Here is a 24,287-nt window from a genome sequence, read left to right as displayed (position 1 = left end):
GTACAGAATCTGCATATTTACTGTGAAACAGCACATACAAAAATCCATACTGTACTGAACTCGTTATTGAACAGAGGAAGAGAATCCATTTACTTGAATCAAAATAAATTAGATTATTTAGTGTAAATAGACCCACATGATTGACATTGTGTGACATCTTTGTAAATAGAAGGTTTGTCAGATTCTGTGTGTTTGTGCTAATGTGTGATGCAAATGGCAGCAATCTTTAGCAACAATTCTTCATGCGAGATCCATGTCTGAGCAGCTCGCTGCTTTGTAATGAAAGGGAAAAGGGGATTGTGCATATTGTAATGCAACTTGCAAAAACTCCCTAAGTGAAAGCGGCTGTGGAAAAAAAGCAGCACATAATGTAACATCTTGGAATATGTCGTGTTTGCTACAGCTGTGTATAAATTTGTTTAATGGGTCTCTAACTCACCATCAAGCTCATAAAGGCAGCCAATGTACAGGCTATTAGGCTGCAGTAATTGCTCGTTAATTGGGTAATTAGTGCTTTGTTTTGCTTTAAAGCTAAACACTCATAAAAAGTGAATTAGCTGAGTAAACAAGAATGGAATTTTCATGATATGCTGCCCCAGATAGTGCATAATTAATCAACCTTTTATTATGAGCTTTTTCCCCACTCCCAATCTACTTGATTGGGGACAAATATTTGAAAAGAGACAGCACTGATAATTTGTTGATAATACATTCAGAATTGCGTCGGGCTCTAGAACCTTTTTCAAGACCTTGATGATTCTTTATTAACCCAATTATGCCTCTGAAACTATTAACAGAGTAGATTGGGTATAGGAACCTTTTATATTATTACCTTTAAAGGAGAGTCTTGCTATAGAACAAAATGGTCCTAACTGTGCTTGGGCAGGAAAATAACAAAGTAATGGCCAGAGAAGTGGCTTTATCACAGGAAATTGCTTGCCTTCATGTTTTCCCACAGTTGGGACAGCTCTGCTAAGAGTTTGACTATCACCTTAAATGTTTGTTTTTCAAGGACTAGCAGGACAAGGTGTCATGGAGGATCCTCATTATAGGAAAATATTTGAAAGCCTGAAGGCTTCATAAACTGGAACCAGAATACTATTGTTCTCGGAATACGTCATAATAAATCTTAATTGATTTAACCCCTTGGCCTCAAGGGCTGAAAGTTTTACGAAAACATTTTTTGTAGGATTGAACTAAGAAATTTTAAGAAAATAAAATTGTATTCACCTGTTCTCATTAAAAAATATTTTTCTGCCCTCCACTGTTCTCTCTTTAGTTCATATACTGCATTTCATACCCTACCTTCTTTGCCAGAAAATTGCTACTTTGGCAGGACACAGAAAAAAATGTCAATGCTATCCTCCCAAGCTGGTTGCAATATATTATCTTGCGTCCTGTTATTGAAGTATACAGAAAATATTTTCAAATGGAGGGCACTCTAATATAAGATATATATAGTAAAGTTAGCATATGGGTGCAAACAAAGCCCTTACAAGGCCCCCATATAAGGCCAAACACAGAACAATGTTAACCAAAAAGGGCCTGCACACCAAATAAACAGCAAGACCACGTGGTATTTGAATAGTCATATATTTTTATATATTAAAAAGGAGAATATACATACATATTACAGGGCAAAAATATGTCCAAAAAATATCACAAGAAATCAATTATACATACCACGCAAATATGGTCAAACAGCAATAGGAAACAAAGAGAAATGCTAAAAGCCGAAACGTCGGGGTGATTCTCTTCTCAGGGCAGGTGTATCCGCTTTTCTCTTTGTTTCCTATTGCCGTTTGACCATATTTGCGTGGTATGTATAATTGATTTCTTGTGATATTTTTTGGACATATTTTTGCCCTGTAATATGTATGTATATTCTCCTTTTTAATATATAAAAATATATGACTATTCAAATACCACGTGGTCTTGCTGTTTATTTGGTGTGCAGGCCCTTTTTGGTTAACATTGTCCTGTTATTGAAGTAACAGATCTAATGAAATCCTTATTCATTCCCTCATATATATTTCCTTTGTATAAGATAATGCAGTGGTCCCCAACAAGTGGCTTGTGAGCAACATGTTGCTCCACGACCCATTGGATGTTGCTCCATGACCCGTTGGTTGTTGCTCCATGACACATTGGATGTTGCTCCATGACACATTGGATGTTGCTCCACGACCCGTTGGATGTTGCTCTGCTCTACTGCAAGTTGGAGTGTAACATCACCCCCCACAGCAGCTTGACAACAGAACAATGGGAAGGTAACTAAATAGCAGCTCCCTAACACAAGATAACAGCTCCCTGATAGATCTAAGAACAGCACTCAATAGTAAAATCCAGGTCCCACTGTGACATATTCAGTTACATTGAGTAGGAGAAACAACAGCCTGCCAGAAAGCAGTTCAATCATAAAGTGCTGCCTCTTTCTGAAAGCACATGACCAGGCAAAATGACCTGAGATGGCGCCTACACACCAATATTACAACTAAAAAAAATACACTTGCTGGTTTAGGAATGCAATTGTATATTGTAGAGTGAATTATCTGCAGTGTAATTTAGAAATAAAAACTATATCATAAAAATCACGACAGAATCCCTTTAAGCTTCCTGTAGGTTGACAGTCCACATTGAGGCTATCAAACAGCCAATCATAGCCCTTATTTGGCACTCCCAGGAATATTTTTCATGCATGTATTGCTCTCCAACACCTTTTACATCAGAATGTTGATCACGGGTAAAAAAGTTTGGGGACCCCTCAGCGAATGCATAAAGAGGTTTGCATACAATACAGTTTCTCAGCTGATAAAGGTGGCTGACAATATTTTACTGCTCAATAATCTAAAAAGTAAATTTAAAAAAAAGTTTTTGCCCTGGAAGAAATTCAGGATTTTCCTACATGTATTCTGGAGCCTGAATCAATTTTCTTTTAGTCAATAACTAGTGGAAAGTCCTAACCTTCATTTGTTCTCCAAATACTCACCTGGGATGTAAAACACATACCAATTAAGCAGTTCAGCTAAAAAAGGAGGCCATGAACCAGCAGAGCTTCTCCAGCAGCCCGTAGAGATACGGGGTTATCAGCTTGGGGAAAAGGTAATTACTGAGCTTAATAAACTGCGGAATGTTCTCATGATAATAAGGTTGTAAGAGCATTTTATTATCTTGCATTATGTTGAAAAGGTAATTTCTCATCATTTTAGGCCTTTCGGTCATGTAGATGAAAAGTATACATACAGAATAGAATGGTTACCTACCCAGCCAGTGCCCCCTCCTTGTTGCACCCTAGGCTGGTGCCTCTTCTGCATATCCCTATTTCTAGCCCTGAAAGTTACACCCAAAATGCCCAGAGCCACATGAAATTAACACAGGGGCCTAGGTTAGGCTAAGGTTTCTGAAACGTATGTATTTTCCTTCTAGAACCCTTATATGTAGGCTTGTATTTGTTCTTGTGTATACGTCGTTTATCATTGACTGGTAGACATCTCATCACCATCTTATATCATAGTCTACTTTTTAAAATGTTCAACACACTAGTAGTATTATTGTAAAATAATACAGGTATGGGACCAGTTATCCAGAATGCTCGAGACTTTGGGTTTTCTGTAATATGGATCTTCAAACCTTAAAGGGATTCTGTCATGATTTTTATGATGTAGTTTTTATTTCAATTACACTGTCTACACTGCAAATAATTCACTATACAATGTAACATTTCAATCCTGAACCAGCAAGTTGTAATATTGCTGTGTAGGCAGCCATCTCAGGTCATTTCGCCTGGTCATGTGCTTTCAGAAAGAGCCGGCACTTTAGGATGGAACTGCTTTCTGGCAGGCTGTTGTTTCTCCTACTCAATGTAATTGAATTTGTTGCAGTGGGACCTGGATTTTACTATTGAGTGCTGTTCTTAGATCTACCAGGGAGCTGTTATCTTGGGTCTCTGGTTACTTTCCCATAATTCTGTTGTTAGGCTGCTGGGGGGGGTGGAGTGGGTGATATCACTTCAACTTGCAGTACAGCAGTAAAGAGTGACTGAAGTTTATCAGAGCACAAGTCACATGACTGGAGGCAGCTAAGAAACTGACAATATGTCTAGATTTCAAAATTAAATATAAAAAAAATCTCTTTTGAGAAACATATTTCAGTGCAGAATTCTGTTGTAGCAGCACTATTAACTGATGTGTTTTTAAAAATGTTCTCCCCATGACAGTATCCGTTTAAGACTACTATAAAATCATGTAAAAATTAAATAACCCCAATAAGATGTTTTTGCCAATGAGGATTATTAAATCTCAGTTGGGATCAAGTACAAGGTACTGTTTTATTATTACAGAGAAAAAGGGAATACTTTTTAAAAGTTTGGATTATTTGGATAAAATGGAGTCTATGGGAGGTGTCTGTTCCATAATTTGAAGCTTTCTGGATAAGGGATTTCCGGATAACAGATCCCACACCTGTAAGTTTTTCCAGATTTTTTAGTGCCAATAAGCAGTATTTTGTGATTGAATTTCATCTTAATACATCAACACTGCTTGGTTGGTTTGAGTGACACTGTAGATAAGCGAAAGCTTTTTCCACATTCACATAATTATTTGGTGTTTAAATAGTGAAAACATGTTTTGAAGTTGTGTACTGTACAGTGTAGACAGTACTCATCTCAAGCTTTTGCCAATATTGCTTCCTCTTGACCTTGTGGCATTTAATCTTCTGTACAAGCATTTCTGGATTTAAACAATTCTATGAATTTCTGTCTACAGCCATAAAGCTGTCCTTGGTCTGCAGTTATGCTTGTCAGTATAAAATCTGAATTAGTGAGATAAAATAATTACTGAACTCCTGAGGACAGCCCTGATGTATCCTAAAATCCATAGCAAAATGTATATTGAACACATTTATTTTATATACGCAGCATTATATATACCCATAAATTGCACAGCCTGCCATGGTTTGTACTGGCTCAATGACATGTTTGTGTATAGAACATAACATATATTTATTTTTGTTTTGTGTTTCAATTTTATAATCATGAATTTGTATTATATTTAATGATTGTTTTTCTTTTTTTTTAAAAATTAAGCATTTCCTATCTTACACCCCCTTACACATTTTGTTTTTTTTAGAATAGATAAAATATGTCCTTACAGGTATGGGATCCATTTTCCAGAAACGTATCTGGAAAGCTTTGAATTATGGAAAGGCTGTCTCTGATAATAATAATTGAGATAATAATTCAGATTTTTGAAAAACTTATTTCTTTTTAGTAGTACCTGGCTTGTACTTGATTTCATTAATCAGTATTGGAAACAGAACTCGCCTATTGAGTTTATTTCAAATGATTTTCTAGTAGACAAGGTATAAAGAGCCAAATTATGAAAAGATCCTTTATTAGGAAAGCCCAAGCATTCTGTATAACAGATCCCATACCTGTACCAGGTTCCTTTGTCCCAGGGGATCCAGATAAGGCTTGTGACACACGAGCAGATTCAGGGAGATTTAGTCGCCTGGCGACTAATCGCCTCTTCTTCTGGGCGACAATCTCCTCGAACTGCCTTCACGTCTCCTCCCATCCGCTATAATGAAAAGTCGCCTGTGCTAAAGCACACGCAGCGCTTCGTTTCCGAAGTAGCCTGAAACTTCTGGCGACTTTGGAAAACGAAGTTTGTAACCTACAGGTTACAAATCTTTACTTATATATTAGTAGGCTAATCTCCAAAGCAGCCTTTCTGTAAAAATAGAACAGTACCTTGGACTTGATATAATTAATCTTTATTGGAAGCAGAATCAGCCCTTATTTAAAGTTAACATGATTTGCAAGTAGACTCAAGGGGGCAAATTTACTAACCTTCGAAAATTCACCAGTGACGGCTTCGCTCACATCGCAACGCCAGGCGTAGATTCGCCAGGACAACGCTAATTCACTAAAATCCGAAGTTGCATCCGGGGCGCCAAATGCTGGTGAAGTAGCACTAGCATTACTGCGTCAAGGGAAGCGAAGTTGCGATAGCATTGCCTAATTTGCATACGGCTGGAAGTTAAAGTTCAATGGACATATATGTTGTAGAAAATACATTACACTACACAAGCCAATAAAATAAAATAGAGTTGTAATATTGCCCTACACATGAGCCCACTGTATAGTTTATGTGCCATATGTTAGGAAATGTAGGGGGGAAGCCGGGTACCCCAGAAAAAAATATATGATCTTTTGCAGCCTATCACCCTGAAAAATGAAAGGTCGCCAGCTTTTTTGGGACTTAGAAAAATGTTCAACTATTTTTTGAGGAAGTCCTATAGCCTCTATTGCCCTTCGCCTGGTCTGAGGTGGCGAAGTCTGGCGCAAGAGGTAATGTTCAGTAAAATCCTCATCTTAGTGAATTTGCATAGTTACGTCCATTCGCCAGAGCGCAACTTCGCCAGGCATAAGGGAGCGAAGTACCGCTAGAGTCTAGCTCTTTCGCTAGCTAAGTTACGCCACCTTTAGCGACCATTACTAAATTGGCAAAGTAACGAAATGACGTCACGCAGGAGAATTTTTGCTAGCGTTAGTCACTTCGCCCTTTATTAAATCTGGCCCAAGGTATGACAATCCAAATTATGAAAAGATCCATTACCCGGAAAGCCTCAAGTCCTGAGCATTTTGGATAACAGGTCCCATACCTGTTTTATTTTACGATACTGTGCTAATGTGTTGAGTATGTAGTAAACTATGATATAAGACAGTGATGAGATGTGTGTGTGTGTGTATATATATATATATATATATATATCTATATATATATATATATATATATATATATATATATATATATAACCTGAATCAGACGCTTGCACTCTAAACCAGTCTTCCATGAACGTGGGTGCTGGGTCAAAGTATTTATTTAGAGTTCAAGAGGACCCGCACACCTTGGTTAGTGAACCAAAAATTTCTTTATTTTTCAAACTTGTGCATCCAACGTTTCGACCCACATTAGGGCCTTTATCAAGGACCTTGATAAAGGCCCTAATGTGGGTCGAAACGTTGGATGCACAAGTTTGAAAAATAAAGAAATTTTTGGTTCACTAACCAAGGTGTGCGGGTCCTCTTGAACTCTATATATATATATATATATATATATATATATATATATATATATATATATATATATATATATATATATATATATGGTATATAAGTGATATTTGACACATGCCCTATTCATTTTGAAAATGTCAGACTGGAGAAAGGGCATATAGTAAAATATATATTAGTTGGGAGCTAAGTGCATAACAAGATGGTGATAGGACAGATCTTGAGGGGCCGCTTGTGTCGATGCCCTTTCTCATCAGGTATATACCTTCAGGGATGCAGGTATAAAAAAAACTCTCACTTTTATTTCTGTAGTGTTTGTTGGGACCATCTTCAATAAATGCTAAATTGCACAGAATCCCACAAGCTCAATGCAAATCACTTGGGCATGGTCACCCATAAAATACCCCGAAATGAAATGGTTTCTGGTGAAAATGTTGACACTTTCTTCAATTAATTTTGGCCTAACTAGTTACTGGAATTAGATCACAGTCATGTTCTATTTGAATCCTCCTTTCAGGATATAAGCAATGTCCTTGGCCAAAGAAATGAGAAGTTAGAGCATCTAATTTCACTGAAATCTTTCCCCCAACACTTTTCTATAGTGAGTGAGTGATATACTCTCTCCACTCTCTTTCTCCCCTTTTCACCTTGTCTGTGCAGGTCCCTGAGGCCCTTTATGGATTATCATAAATTCCAACAAGAACTCTTTAAATTCGTTTTATCCTTGCCTAATATCCTGCTCTGTTATTGAGCTCCGGGGAGCTTCTCCAGGGACCAGTTTCAGGCAGATTATAAAGTACAGCAATAGGAGGGAGGGCTGTTTAAACCTTGCACCTGTAAAGCACATTAAATATAAAGATTAGAATCACTTAGTTTAAAATCTCTGTCTAAGATATCACCACGTCTAGCAGAACAGAATAGACTTTGTCTATTAAAGGGAAAATAAACCTTCCACAATTCATTTGATGGTCCTTTTCTGCATGTCCAGCAGGACTATTACGTCTTCTATGAAGAAGCTTATATTTTTCCACTTAAAGAACCACCCTACCTTGTGCAAAGTGATTACTTTTGGCAAATGGGGAGTAGACTTTGTTCAGTTAGATGTGATCACTGTCAAAAGTCTTAAGGTGGCCATGCACGGGCCAATAAAAGCTGCTGACAGACCGAGTCAGCAGCTTATTGGCCCGTGTATGGGGCCCTCCGATGGGCTTCCCCGATCGATATCTGGCCGAAAGTTGGATTGCGGCTGCATCTGTTCGTTGATGGGGTCCCATGATCTGACCGCCCGTTACACATCGTTAGGATAAACCCACGATCGGATCAGCCCGATATTGCCACCTAAAGGTGGGCATATCGGAGAGAGATCTGCTCATTTGGCGACATGGCCACCTTTACGTAACACGATTGATAGGCAGCACCACAGTATTTACCCATTGTAGTCAATGTAGTTGGGACATTGTATGTGATATTTGATTGCAGAAGGCCTCTGACCTTTGCAGAAAAGTTTTCCTTTTACTTTCCCAGTAACTGTGTCACTTTAATTGTTATGGGATTAACGAGTTCCATTTACAAATTCCTGTTCTAGCATTTAATGTATTTATTCACATTAGTCAGATTATATTTGAACTGTATTTCCCCCTAAACAAAACACAAAACCCAGAGTGTCAAGCCATAATTCATAACGAAACTTATCAACTGCTTTGTGTATTTGTTCATAAACAAATTTTTTTTTAAATAAATATTGGTGAACCGCAATGAACTTAATATTCAGGATGAGGTCTAGACATGCATTATTTTATATATTTTTTTTTTATAAATGCAAACTTTGATTAGTTTTCCGGTGCTTCCTGACACTTGATCTGTCTACTAATATTTCTAGCTTCTTTCTATGAAATATCAAGTACAGGTATGGTATCCGTTATCCAGAAACCCATTATGCAGAAAGGTCTGAATTGCGGAACGGCTGTCTTCCATAGACTCCATTTTATCCAAATAATGCAAATTTTTTCAAAATATTTACTTTTTCTCTTTTATAATGAACCAGTATTTTGTACTTGATCCTAACTAAGATATATTTAATCCTTATTGGAAACAAAACCAGCCCATTGGGTTTAATGTTGACATGATTTTCTAGTGTTAAAGAGATACTGACATCTATCATAATATCATAATGTTGCCTCCGCATGCTATCTATAATTTTGCCATAAAAGTATTTACAAATGCTTTTACATTACCCATCTGATCCCCATGTTCCTCTCTGAGGGTGCTGCCATATTTGAGCTTGAGCAGTCTGTTAGCATTAGAGACTCTTAACTGACATGTTGAGAAGTGACAGTCAGGTTTAGGAACTTCAAGTAAAAATTACCTACAAAAGCAGCCCTATGAGTGAAAAGCATGAGCTATAGGTACATTAATATTTTGAATAATAATGTTTTAGTGTCAGTATCACTTTAAGGTATGAAGATCCAAATTACAGAATGATCCATTATCCAAAAAACTCCAGGTCCCGAGCATTCTATACCTGTATATTACTTTTTGTTGTGAATAATTTGTTTTTACGCCTCAAATGCATAGCCTTTCCATTTTCTTTAATCAATAAGGCTGTTTACTAAAACTTGACGTTTTCTCACTAATATAATAAAAAAAAATTAGACCAAACTCCCAAACCTGATTGCCTGTAATTTACCAATAAATCTGATTGAAAAAGACAGTACGGGAAAAAGTCACAACAAAAGTGTGCAACAATTCGAATCATGCAGCTTTTTTTAATTATTGTCCGGAAAAGTCAATTTTATTGAATTATTCAACTTTGCCTTAGCAACTCAAATTTATTGTATTATCGAATGAAAACCAGCATCAGTCAGAAACTATCAAGAATCGTGAAATACATGTGCCAATTGTTAAATCTGCCATTGACTTGTACATGGTTTCTACAGGTTTCAGATGGAGTATTTTTGAATTGGGATTTTTAGCAACACAATAATAAATCTTGAAAATCGTGTACTTTAGCATTGACTTAACTCAATGTGCATTGTATTTTTTGATGTATATTTTCGAAGTAATAGTTTGATGTCAGTGGTATAACTACTGGTGGAGCAGGGGGAGAGGGGTGCTCCGCAGAAGACCACAAAGCAGGGAATACAGTAAGAAATCCACGTGTCTGGAGGGGTGGGGGGCCATTTGCATAGCCTGCACCCGGGCTCTGAAGAGGGTAGTTAGGTTCCTGTTTGATGTGTTGCTAGCACCACGTCTTTTTTCTTGCTAAATGTCCTTGTGCGCAATATCACTATGGAAAATTTAATGGAAATAAAAACTATTTAAACAAAGGGTATATTTTCCCTGTAACTATTAATGGAGAAAAACAGATCTGTTGTTTAACCTCTTCGATGGACTGGAGCACCAAGTGATCAGCGTTGAAGCTTCTTATGAATTTTTCATGTCTTTGTTAGAGAAGTGCCAGGCTGTAAAGCTCTGCAATTAGTGTTCAGGTTCTTCGAAAGAGGAAAATTGTTTTGATTTTGTTGAAGCTTAATTGCTTTGCTGATTATATCTGTATGCATGTCTGTGTGTGCGGGCTTCTCTAATTGTGAATTTGTCATGGGTTCTCTCTTTCCCTTTGTGTTTTGAATTTCACTAATGATAGCTAATGATGCAATTCACCTGCAGTGATTTCCTTGGTGAAGTGTTCCGGTAAAATAAAATAACACTTTCATGTGCCTCCTGCAATAGTGTTTTTAATGAGATTTAATTCCATAATTTACAGTAGCATGCTTGGTCTTTGCATCTTTCAGAGAAAAAAGAATTGCAGTTATTCCTGTATTGCTTGTCAAAGCATAAACCTCTCCATGTATTCTTTTATAACTTGTCAATCACAAAACTGGTTAGGTTAGGGGCCACTTGTCATGACGGTGGTAATGATTCAGTCCAGAATTTTTTTAAGCCTAAATTCTTCTCACATTTAATGGTAACTTGAAATAAGGTCTCAAAAATTCCCGGAGTGAATCATTATCATTTTCATGACATGGGGTTGGTTGTTGCCTCTATTATAATGATTTCTATAAACGTGTATTAACAATGTTGCTCCACCCAGATGTTGCTGGACTACAATTCTCGCAATACAGACAAGAGTTAAAGCATGATAGTCCAGCTACCACAAAATGGCGTCTATGTTATTTAAGCAAATTATGGATATTACTCCAAGGCCTGATAAAACAACATAGGAAATATCTTAATATTTGATGAACGGGGGTCTAATCTTATAGATGTATTTTAGCAAGTCAGGAGAAAAGTTACCAAATTTAATATTCCTAATACAATGCTGAAGGCAACCTGAATCTTCATAGAAAGACCAGAGTGCCCTTTTCCGACAAACTTTTTCTCAGCCCCTTTCCTACACGATTGGGTAGATGAGGGGTCATCCGCCTTGGCTATGAGACTGGATTATGTAGTAGGTGTCCAGTTGCAGGCTGGGGCTTGCCAAAAAAAAGGGGATTTCTTTTACAAGCCCTCTCCGAAGCTGCCGCCCTAGACATGTAGTCTTGACTTAGCAATGCATGGGTTGAAGCGTTTTTTATCCAAGCTAGCACTAACCTGACCCTAACTTTGTGCCGGACTGCAGTAATGGGACCTAGATAGGATGGACATTTCAGGGAGCGGAGGGACTGGGCTGGCACCGAATATTGCCTTTATTGTTCCTAATGCTGCTTACAAATGTTAATGCTATTATTAACCAAAGCTACTTTATTGCACTGAACATGGTTGCTGTAGGAAATACATTTATTCTCTGATGAGTTTAAACCATTCAAGTATAGCACAATATTTTGTTGGGGACAGTATTTTTCTAATCTTTTTAAATCTCTTTTAACCCTACATTTACGGTAATACTGCAAGGTTTTTCCATTAGTGAGCGCTCTGATGTTTTAAACCATTTCTGGATTAACGAACTCTAGTTTCACTCTCAAGCAGAAATGACTCATTTTCAGATTGATGTGATACTGGTACAATTTCACTCATCTTAGTTGTAAGATTTGGTTATTTCATTTTCCGTTAATCAGGATTTAAAATTGTACTTAAAAAAAAAAAGTGAACCTGCCACCTGTGAACATTCAGCACCAGCATGACCTGAGGTCACAGCAATTGAAAAATTCAGTCACTTGTCCATTCTATCAGCTATTTCTACAACCTAAATGGTGTCTTTATCTATATATAATATATTTATATATATATATATATATATATATATATATATATATATATATATATATATATATATTATATATATATATATATATATACATACATATATATATACATAAACATATGTGGGGGGGGACTTAAGTGACTGGTGATGGAAAAAAGAATCAAGAGCGGTGAGTGGGGAATATTATGGAGGAGGGTGGGACAGTATTTCAGTAACCATAATATCAATTCTTATCACCACTGCTATGATATTCCACCATAGTAGCAGTAAATGCAAATTGCTACTTCAGTGTAGGTTAAGTAAAAGAATGTCAGGAACATAAGCTATATAAGGGTGAATATATTTTCATGATATTTTTGAGCTTTACTCTGGGCTTGTTTAGTGTGCTCATTTAGGGCAGGGGCACACAGGCAGATTCGGGGAGCTTTTGTCGCCTGGCGACTAATCGCCTCTTCTGTGGGGTGACAATTTCCCGAACTGCCTTCCCCCTGCCTTCTGCCTGCTATAATGAGAAAAAGCCTGCGCCAATGCACTAGCGGCGCTTCGTTTTCCAAAGTTGCCTCACAGGGAAACTTCGGGCAAATTTGGAAATCGAAGTGCAGGCGTTTTCTCTTAATAGTAGTTTGGGGAGATTCTCGCCCCGCAGAAGAAATCTCCCCAAATCTGCCCATGTGTCCTGCCCTTAGAAGTGGCAGCTAAGTCACATACTTAACATATTATATCATACAGGGGAATATCCCAGAAGCAACCAAACACATTGAGTAATCTGCCAAGTGTGGTTACCTGCTATGTAGCCATTACAATTTATCTGCAAGCCCACTTCTTCATGAGTGACTCACAGGTAGGGTTGCCACCTGTTTAGATATAAAGGTGGCCATACACGGCCAATAAAAGCTGCTGACAGACCGGGTCGGCAGCTTATTGGCCCGTGTATGGGCCCCCCGACGGGCTTCCCCAATCAAGATCTGTCCGAAAGTCGTCCAGATCTCGATTGGATGGGACTAAAAATCCCGTCGGATCGCGGCTGCATCTATTCGTTGATGCGATCCGACCGACCATTACTATTCATTAGGATCCGATCGTTGGGCCCTAGGGCCTACGATCGGATCAGCCCGATATTGACCACCTCAAGGTGGGCATATCGGGGAGAGATCCGATCGTTTGGCGACATCGCCAAACGAGCAGATCTCTCAGTGTATGGCCACCTTAACCCTGACAGTTTTAGATTTCAGGTCACAACGGTCTGTCCTGGTTTCAGCATTGTAAAACCGGAACCATAATCTTTCCAATAACCATCTCTGATGGCACGGCCCCAGCTCCACAAAGCACAAACATGTCTCCAAATGTCATGACCTCACCACCATATGTTATTGCTCTGCTCCTAAATGCATGTTCCCATCCTCCTTGTTTGGTTTTTGTTGAATTTAAAGGTGCCCACCCTTCTTTATGGGTCATGGCTTGACCAGTTGGGAGAAAATTTGGGAGAACCTAGACTGAAGGGCAGTTGAGAGAAAACATATTTGCTGTTGAAGATATTATTGCATCTATGTAAAAAAAATTTGAGACAGGAATATCTTTATATACAGTACCTTTAACCAGAGCAAACATGGACCATAAAAGAGAAGTTGAACAAAAAAAAAAAAAAAAGTGTAAGATCACTGCGATACAACAGATACATCATGTATAAATTAAGACTTTTTGTTGACTCATGTCAACTAATACCGTTAAGGCAAAACTGAACCCACTGCAATATGCTTGTATTGAGACAAAAGGAAGTAGTTAAAGGGAAACGGTGAACATAATGTGTTTTATCTGTGCCATGACAACAATGACATGGTGTGAATAAAAATAAAATATTAATTTTGTGCTTCAGATGGGTAGTGCATTTACTGTTTGTCTGTGACTCCTACCCATCTTCCAACTGCAGCATGCCTGTCATGATTTATAACTCTTCACTGTAGACTTTAGAAATTATAATCAGTTAGTTCTTTATTTAAAATATGTGCATTGTTCAGTAAATGAGATTAGCATTTTAAAAAATGCCATATGATTTACAGCTCAGTGGGCAGTCAAGAACCTGCTCTGAATTGCCATCCATTTTTGAGAAGCTGTTGTACCTGTGAGTCTAGCTGGTCCCCAATGACATTAGTACTTTATTTACTTTACAGAACATACTGTGCAAAGCATTGAGCTTGTGCCATTCATTTTATATGTCCTTTATTATAATAATGAGTAATTTCTATATGGGGGAAAAAGACTGAAGCTCTTGCACTTAAATGTGTCATTGTGTGGTACTTGCTGTCCCTGGATACATGTCAGACTATCACTATAGACAAATGCCAACTTCACTCACATTCAGATCTGATGCAAGGCCCTTGATAAACCAGTACCCAACAAAATGAGGTAATTCTTCTCCCAAATGGCTGGTTTATCACTGTAGCTTCAATAAATAGTCATGAGATTTGTGTGTATGCCGATTGTTGCCTTGAAATTCATTGTTTTATGAACCACAGAATGTGGCTGTTTTTCTGTTGTACAGGCAGCTAGACTCCTATGACTGGGGTGGGGGAATAAAATACTTTTTATTTATTAAAATGCATCTTTAAATGCAGCTTTAAAATAATACTGGGTTCATCCTCTGCAAAAAAAAAACTCTATTTGCTGTGTCATTAATTCCAAATGAGGAAAATATCAGTGACTGTTCTTATGCACCCTTCCATTCATTCTCCAATTATCTGCCTTCATTCCAACTTTATAATAGTTTAATACTAATTCAGCAGCAGCTAATAATGAGTTCTGTTATGATATTGCTCTTGCATTAATGAGAAAGCTCGCTTTTTCTGTTCAAGTACAGTAAAGCTAAAATACAAGTTGAAATTAAACCCATTTTACATGTAGGTTTCATCTCAAAATCACATAACTGCATCTAATTTATAAATACTAATCATCATCAGAAAAGAGAAACTCTAAGCACATAACTGTTCTCAGATTTATTACTTTCAGGGAAAGTAAGCAAAAAGATAACACCTACTTTGGAGAAGTCTTTTAACATTTAATAGCTGGACAAAGCCCACCAGCACTTCCTAACTTGCATGTTTGAATGTCAGCAGTGCTGTGTTCATCGAGGGATGGAAAGATGGGCTCTTGAGGCAAAGTGCAGAGCATGGTACAAAAACATGTCAGTTTGTGCCAGTGTTTTGAACCTGTCCTGCACTTTGGAATCGGCATTTTGGAATTTACAGGCCAACTATACATTAGTTTTAAAACAGCACCAAATGAATGATGTCCTTCTGGTTTTGGTCACAGTTTTAGGAAACACCTACAGTAAGTGATCCAGGGACTAATCTGATTGCCATTTTTGAGTCAGGAAGGAATTTTTCCCCTCACTGAGGCAATTGGAGAGGCTTCAGATGGGGTTTTTTTTGCCTTCCTCTGGATCAACTGGCAGTTAGGCAGGTTAAAATAGAGGTTGAACTTGATGGATTTGGGTTTTTTTTCAACCTAACTTGCTGTGTAAGTAAAAGTGGCCTACCACAGTGCCTCCATCAAGCTGACTTTAAGGATGCATCTTCACATGCGCCAATAGTGTTTATGATTACCATGGAAATTAAGTCAGACTAGGTGGCCCTTGCTTGTAATTGCAAGTTGGCTTACTGATCTGGGAGAACTGCTAAGGAAAGCTACTGTATATAGAAATCAGCTGATCCAAATGACTTTTAGTTTCAGTTTACTTCTGATATCAGAAAACTACCATTGATAGGGGAATATGCATCACTGGATAAACTATTGCTTGTCAGTGTTTTTGTTTGTATTTCCAAGTACCCTAGAAAGAAGCAATTGGCATGTTTTATTATCAACAATAAGGCCTGTCCATGGGAAGTTGCATTATAACAGTGCAGAACATTGTGCAGCCCAACTAGTAGTGCTATATAATGTGCTTTATTTTAAGTTACATGATAATTATATGCTTTGTTGGATACTTAGATTAATTTCTGAGCTGCAAAAGGGCATGTTTTTCTGAGCTGTAGCTCTTCTATATGCAGAGAAGACTGTTCAGCTTATCAGCTTATGTTTAGACCTTGAGGCTAGGGCCACACGGCCATGAAATTGGCTAGCTCAAATACGCTGTCTGATTTCAGCCCCTACCATGGGCAGAACCTTCATCTCTTTTCCTCATTCAGAAGTGTTGGGTCGGCTTTGGCGAGAACAGACTCTGCGGATTTCCACGAGGAACCGCGAGTCTCTGCATTTTGAACCAAAATACAGCTCCAGAGTTAAGCGTAAGTGCAATATGGTCTTACTACTGAGTCAGACTGTTTGCTGAGGGACTTGATTTTAAATGCACTTCTAACTTAGAATGCTAATGGATAGTGTAGGACTCGCAAACAATGAGGGGCCTTGACGTGGCACATGAGCTTACATATTTTGGCCAAAGTGTGATACTAACACCTCATTTTTTGTAATAATTATTATGATTGCCCATTTTTCTCTTTCTTTTTATAGTACAGATATAGGACCTGTTATCCAGAATGCCCCAGACCGGATAACGGATCTTTCTGTAATTTGGATCTCCGTACCTTAAGTCTACTACAAAAATCTTAGTTTGGATCAAGTACAAGCTACTGTTTTATTATTGTAGAGAAAAGGAAATAAAATGGAGTCTATGGGAGACATTCTGTAATTCAGAGCTTTCTGGATAACGGGTTTCCGTTACAGCAAACATCATAGTGTAAACAGTTGTTTGGTGCATTTAGAAGACATTCTGTTATTAACTTTGATTTCCTAATGATTTTGAAGACATTACTGAAATTATGTAACACAAATGCAGACATGTCGAGCAGTAGTCCTTCATTTGGGCAGTGCTCCATAATGAAGCTGCCCTGCCAATCAATGTACACAGTTTTATATTGCTTATCACTAAATTGAAAATACTATTTTACTGCTGCATTAAAGAGCTGATACAGATTGAGGTACATTTTTATTCAACTCTATGAACTTTGTCATTTAAAACATTATAGCCTTGAATGTGAGAGCACAGAGGAAAGCAATATAATTTGATTACCTCTATTAATCAAACCGAGTACAACATATAAAACCAGTAATGTGAATGTCTGACTGGAGCCAGATGCATCTTAATAAGATTTATTTTTGATATGGATGTTGGAAGTGTCATCATCATTGCAGTTGCTATGCTCCTTTTTATATGTTAGCACCATCTTATTGGAACTAGGGCTTGTGTTCCCTGCAAAATGTTCATTAAGCTTTACAGTAAGACTAGTAATTGCCTTAAAGCTCAGAAATCTTCACACAGAAAACACATGGAAGATATTTTTTTTTTATTATGGCCTGTATTTTATGAGGAGGAGGCATATTCTTAATTGACTGCTTGCTGATTTGACACTTCCATGTCCTTGACAGGCAATTACATTCAAATATGGCAATATATATATATATATAGTGCTAACATGTTTTTCTATCATTCACATTTGCCACAATGGAGGTCCCTATAGGTTCACACACATTATGCTAATGACATGTGAGCTCTGATCTCGGCCTGTGGAAAAGCGCAGACTGAGAATCAGCCCCAACACTGACATTAGCTTTCTTCTTTGCCTGCACCCCGAACCGCTGTTTTTCAATGCTGCTGAATGTTTACTTTGCATGCACATTAGGCCCTGTGCCTTTAAATACCAATTACTGTGCGTGGACACACAAAACTTTTTTAAGGAAAATCTAAAAACTTGGGGGTAATTGCTTAGTGTCAGGAGACCAGGTGATGGACCTCTAAACCGATAATAAACATTTTTGTTGTTTATTTTTGTGTTTACATTTTATTTTGTCCCTGGATATATCTGTATATATCTAAATATATATACAGGTATGGAACCTGTTACCCAGAATGCTTGGGACCTGGGGTTTTCCAGATAATGAAACTTTTAATTTGCATCTTCAAACTTTAGGTCTACTATAAAATCATGTAAACATTAAATAAACCCAATAGCAGGGGCGTAACTACAGAGGAAGCAGACCCTGCGGCTACAGGGGGCCCAGGAGGTATATTGGCCCCATGAGGCGCTAATTCATGTACAATTTCAATAAATATTGGCAAAACAGGTCAATTTCTAGACATTTTGGGGGCCTGAAAAATAACTTGCTGTGGGTCCCAGTGATATCTAGTTACACCACTGACCAATAGGCTGGCTTTGCTTCCAATAAACATTAATTATATCTTAGTTTGGATCAAGTACAAGGTACTGTTTTATTATTACAGAAAAAAAGGAAATTCTTTTTAAAAATGCTGATTATTTAGATAAAATGGAGTCTATGGGAGATGGACTTTCCGTCATTCAGAGCCTTCTGGATAACTGGTTTTTGGATAATGGATCCCATACCTGTAAGTTCATTCACTGAAGTGTTCAGTGATAGATCATGCTTGTGATTTTGTTGATGACAGTGAGTTTGTTACTGTTTTGGGTTGTTGTTTTTTCGCTGTCCCCTAGCTGGATATCATAGTAAAACTGTAAAAAAAAATATAGCATGCAGTAATTATTATTCTCAAAAAGGGTAAGGACATATGGGCAGCGGGCAGATTCGGGGAGATCAGTTGCCCCGTCGACAAATCGCCTCTTCTTCGGGCCTTCCCCTAATTTCCCGTCGGCTATAATGAAAAATCACTAGTGGGATGGCACTCGTGGCGCTTCATTTTCCGAAGTCGTCTGAGGTTTGCAACTTCGGGCGACTTCAGAAAATGAAGCGCCGCGTCTGCCATCCCACTGGCGATTTTTCATTATAGCCGGCAAGGAAGGTAGGGGAAAGCAGTTCAGGGAAGAAGAAGAAGAGGCGATTTGTCGCCGGGCGACTGATCTCCCTGAATTTGCCCGTGTGCCCTTACCCAAAGACTGGTCATTTGAATAAACAGTACACATTTAGCTTTATTGTACAACCAGAAAGAAACGCCCCACAGACAGAAAACAAATCCATCATATTCTCTGCTTATGGGCACTATAAAAATCCCCCCAAAAAGAAAATTATCTACTACCTTATTGCTGCGCCACAAACTAGAGCCCCTGGGAGCCCACAGCAAACACATAGAAGATGCTTCATTGCCTCTTGCAATGAGTTATGCTGCTGTGGGCTATTGCTAACTGACAGTGTTAATACTTTTCTGTACTCCTTCCCCCTACCTTCACGCTTCCTTGATCCCTAAAGCTATCCAAAACCCAGAGGCTTTTTTAACTGAGTTACCAGTAATTCTAAACAGTGAAAATCATAATCAACAGAGAAATACCATAACCGTGTAGAATCTGGAAATTGCTGAAGAGAGGTGTGTGCAACCTAACGTGAGTGATTAGAAAGTATTTAGATTGATAACTCTCTTCATGGAAGTTTTCTATTAATATTGCACAATAATATGTTTCATTATCTAATGCCTCTTTCCTCTTAACACTAAAGACCAAAGAAAAAAGAACCTGCATCTTGCCTAAGGCTCAATCTGTTCCTCTTAGCTTCTGCCTGGCTGTCTTCAGACTGGCTGCGGAAGGCCACAGGGAGCCCCAGATTCATTTGATCAAACTGTCATATAGCTGCTGGAGTTAGGAGAGTCCTCTCATGCCTTGGGCGAGATCGAGAGAGCATTCAATTTCAAGTCGTGTTTCATTTCCGTGTTGCTGCCGGGCAGCTTTGGATGTGAACCCAGTGGCTCTATGCCATCCAGAAATGGCTTGTGGGACCCTCTAAAGGATAGAGTGCTGAAATTGCTGCAATAAATCAGCATCCCCTACTGACTTGGCAGGAGCTAGAAGTTCTGGCACTGTGGTTCTGCGGCTGCTTTGAGTCCCATTAGCAGGTTTTGCTGTCAGCTTGGCTCCGGATAAAAAACCTCCTCCCCTATCATCGTCTAGTGCCCCTGCAGACATAAATATATGCCAGGCTGAGCAATTCATTCCACCCCTCTTTATATCTGTGCCAGGTTCAAGAGGAATCATATCCGGAAACAAGAGAGGAACTGTATAGCTTTGCTGTAGAATATGATAAACAAAGAAGCCAATTATTTCTATTAATTTATTTAATTCATGGAATGAAAGAGCTATGAATATATATTATTACAGATTATACATTTGTTGTTGTAAAATAGACTCAGCTACACATGTAAATCTATTAATATTAAAAAATGTTTCCCCTTTTCACCCCTAATTTGCATATGCAAATTAGGGTTCGGATTCGGTTCGGTATTCGGCCGAATCTTTCGTGAAGGATTCGGGGTTTCGGCCGAATCCAAAATAGTGGATTCGGTGCATCCCTAGATCATACACAACCTTTTACACTAGATTAAACATTTTATGAAAGTAACATGTTTTTTCCAGGCTGAATTATAGAGAAGGGGGTTTTGCCAGATCTTTAAAATAAATAATTAATTCATAAAGAATTAATTTCTGACACCTTTATATCTGCAGTTGCCTCTGTCACGTTCTAAGAATGAATCATCCCAACTTGAACCTGTCAAGGGAGGGTTCCGTTTTCAAAATGTGTGGGCAATTAGGCTTTACTTTACAAACATTCTTGGTGGAATTAAAAGGCAATTGGCACAACTAAGCAAGTAATCCTTTTACAAGCTTTACTGAAGGAGGCCCACTGGGCTGTTTACTGTTTAGCTTCTCCTCTGGGAGTGTTAACAGGGCCCTTTAGAAACTGCAGGTAATTGAAGCTCTTGTCTTTCACAGAGAGCTCCCAGAGCTGTCATCAGTTGCTTTTCTACACATTTCTTTACCTCGATATTTTGACAAGGGCTTTTGTCCTGATGACAACAGCAGTGTGGGAGGCAGAGCTGGAGGACTATTTTCATCTCCTTTGTGCAAGTCTTTTTCTCGGATGTTGACATTCTTTTGGGCAAAGCTTGTGTGCAAACTCCATTTGACTTACATATTGTTCTCATTTGCCTCTTTTCTTCCCCTGTAAGTGTAAGAACCTTCCCATGTGTATTTTGTTTTCTTCTTCATCCTCCATTTCAGAATAGTCAGCTTTAATGAAACCAATTATAAATATTATCCTTATAATTATCTGTTATTATGTATTCCAGTCATATTCTTCAGTGCTTTACAGAGTTTTTACATAATACATAATTCCTTGACTCAGTGGAAATTACAGACTGTGTCCCTGTCCTGTTTATCACAATTGTAAATAATCATCAGGGTTAACCTTCCTTTATGTTTTTGGAGTGTGGGAGAAAAAGAGGACCCAGATGAAGCGCACAGGGAGAATATACAGACCCTGGCTGGTCACAGAACTAAAAGGCAGCAATACTAACCATTTGTCAACTGTACTAAACATATAGACCAATAAAACTGTAGCACTGATAATTTCACAGTAGTGATGAGCGAAGTCTTCATAAGAAAAAATGCCCATTGACTTTAATGCATTTGGACAAAAAAAGTCGCCATAAGAAAAAACACCCATTTTGAGTAAGAAAAATTGTTGCGTGCATAAAAAATCAGCCATGCATAAAAATGCCTAATGACTTCAATGCGTTTCACAAATTTTTCACCGTTTCGGGAATTCTTTTTGCAGGTACGACCAGAAACGGAACTAGAGGGGGGCGGGCCCTGGCGCAGGACGCGCAGCCGGGCCCCCGCCCCCCTCCGTACACCCGGAACTGTCCCGGGAATATGCGCCGCGAAGCGGCACGCGGACTGCCGGGGGGCCCTGAGTGGGTGCGGGCCCTGGCCCGCTCGCACCTCCTGCTCCCCCGGTAGTTCCGCCCCTGGGTACGACATATCTGTTTTCCTAATAATATACAGACTTTAGGCTAATAGCCCAACCCCTAAAGATCTTTAGAATATTGTCCTGACATAGCTTCATGGTGATCAGGTTCGGACTGGGCCAGCAGGAAGAAACCCGTCAGGCCTCAGCTCTTTGGGGCCCTGCTGGCCTAGACCCACTCCCTGCGCTTGCTCTCCTTACCGCATCGCATCCAGACGCACCGGATAAAGGTGTGCAAACGCACATTGCCAAGGGAGTGTGGGGGGTTTGTTTTGCAGAGGGGGTGTGTGGTTTGCTGAGGGTCTGACTTTGCGACTGGGGGGCCCGGGGGATGGTGTCAGGGGCCCCTCAGGCTGCGGCCCGGTGGGCCCTGGGCCACCCAGTCCGACACTGATGGTGATTTGCCGATATGTTGACTTTTCCAGCAACAGCATGGAACAGCTTCACTTAAGAACGCATACCTCCCAACATTTTGGAAATAAAAAGAGGGCCAAAAATATTTTGACCATGCCAGTTTTTGTGACCACACCCCCATGTTCATTTTACAAAATTTGGCGGGTTATGAAAGTTTGAACACATTTCTGTGTTTTTTTTCCCAGTTATTACAGTTTTGCTAATGAAGGTGAATTGCCCAATTCCCCAAGAGACCTGTTATCTTATATTGTTACAATTACTTATTTGCTTATCTGAAATTGTTACAAAAGTTTCTAAGTGCACCTGGTGGCTGTTCTGGGCTCTCTGCCAAAAGCCAATTAAGTTAGAAACATTGTTTCTTTTTCTGGCTCTTCACTGCAGAGAAAAACTGGACTTTCCAGTACAAATGAGGGACTGTCCCTCTAAAAACGGGACAGTTGGGAGGTATGAGAACATGGCATGTGTTTGACTTGCTAGGATCTTCTCATGGGAAACTCTTGAATGGTAAACCCTTGGAGCTTCTTGTAAGCGCTTCCCATTGTAGTGTGTGGGGGATTGTCCTGTGTATGGCACACAGTAGCCAGAATTGTGATAGAATTCCTCACTACAGAGTTTCTACTTTGTGGTTTTGTATTATATTTCTATAAATTATACAATCAAATAACTGCAAGCTGCTCCATCAGTTTTATTCACTATGATTTCCCTGAGAATACTAATATTTTTAAATTACTTGATATGCCATTGCCCTGAAGGAACCTATGTAGGTTCAGTTGCGATTCTGGCCCCTAAGCAGGGCCGGAACTAGGGGTAGGCAGAGTAGGCACGTGCCTAGGGCGCAAAGCTAGGGGGGCGCCAGGCACGTACCTTACCTGTCGTCTACCCCTAGTCCCGTCCCCTCTCTCCTTGCCATTTCTCACTTCTGTGTGCTCGTTAAAGCGTGTGAGCATCAATTCACGCATGAGCGCGTGCGAGCGCACTAGCGTTGATTTGTGCATGTGCACTCCCAGCCGGCGCTATGACCAGCCAGGTTGCCTAGGGCGCCTGGCGGGTCTGGCCCGGCTCTGCCCCTAAGCCACCCTGAGGCAGGTCCTGTGATTCCACCCCTCCCCATTTCCCAACTGCTCTACTAGGAGGAGCATCGCTAGTGCTCTCATGGACTGGAAGAGCTGAATTTCTGGTTTAAAACCCAAAAATTCAGGTCTTAAAGTTACCAGGAATGGGTTTTCACTTTGCCTCATGGCTGTTGCATCCCTGTGTAGGCACTGCCTTGTTCTTTATTAAAAATGCAGTAGTGATATTTTGTCAGTAAAAAATAAAAAGCTTATTTCTAAAAAGGTTTGTAGGGTATAGCCATTCTTTAGTGGATATCTCTACAAAACTTCTACCTATAGCATGATTTTCATGCACAAGCTTGTATGTTATAGCTACCCTTTAGTGTACATCTCTTCAACATTTCATTTTTATCCTAGTTTTGGTTTTCTAAATTGTAGGAAATAGGTATACAACAATATTACTTGGTGCCTGGCTGATCTGCTGTGTCCTCGTCAAACAGATTGACGGCATCGTCATATGCATCAATATCAAATATCGGGTTTGAATCAGAATGACTGTGCACAAACTACTGCATGCATTGGTGTCAAATCAGTGAGAATGACTGTGGAATATGGAGAATTAGCATGGTGCCACTTATCAGTTTGGGATGGCTGTAATGTTTTTCCAAGGGACTGTTGTACCTGTTGACTGGTACCACAGTCCTGTGTAATATGCTGTATAGTTTAGGATAGGTTGCATGGATGTAGTATGCTCTTTAAAACAGATAAATACATAATAAATATATGTTAA

General features: G+C 39.1%; 1 protein-coding gene across 9 annotated transcripts in view; it reads left to right on the top strand.

Moving 5' to 3' along the window:
* Positions 1-24,287, top strand: part of LOC108707141 (autism susceptibility gene 2 protein) — a 279,082-nt gene that overhangs the window by 159,460 nt on the left and 95,335 nt on the right. The window lies entirely within an intron of this gene.

The sequence above is a fragment of the Xenopus laevis genome, chromosome 1S, assembly GCF_017654675.1.
Source record: "Xenopus laevis strain J_2021 chromosome 1S, Xenopus_laevis_v10.1, whole genome shotgun sequence".
Taxonomy (NCBI): domain Eukaryota; kingdom Metazoa; phylum Chordata; class Amphibia; order Anura; family Pipidae; genus Xenopus; species Xenopus laevis.
Note: the sequence above shows the minus strand (reverse complement) of the source record. Positions and strands in the feature narration are given on the sequence as shown.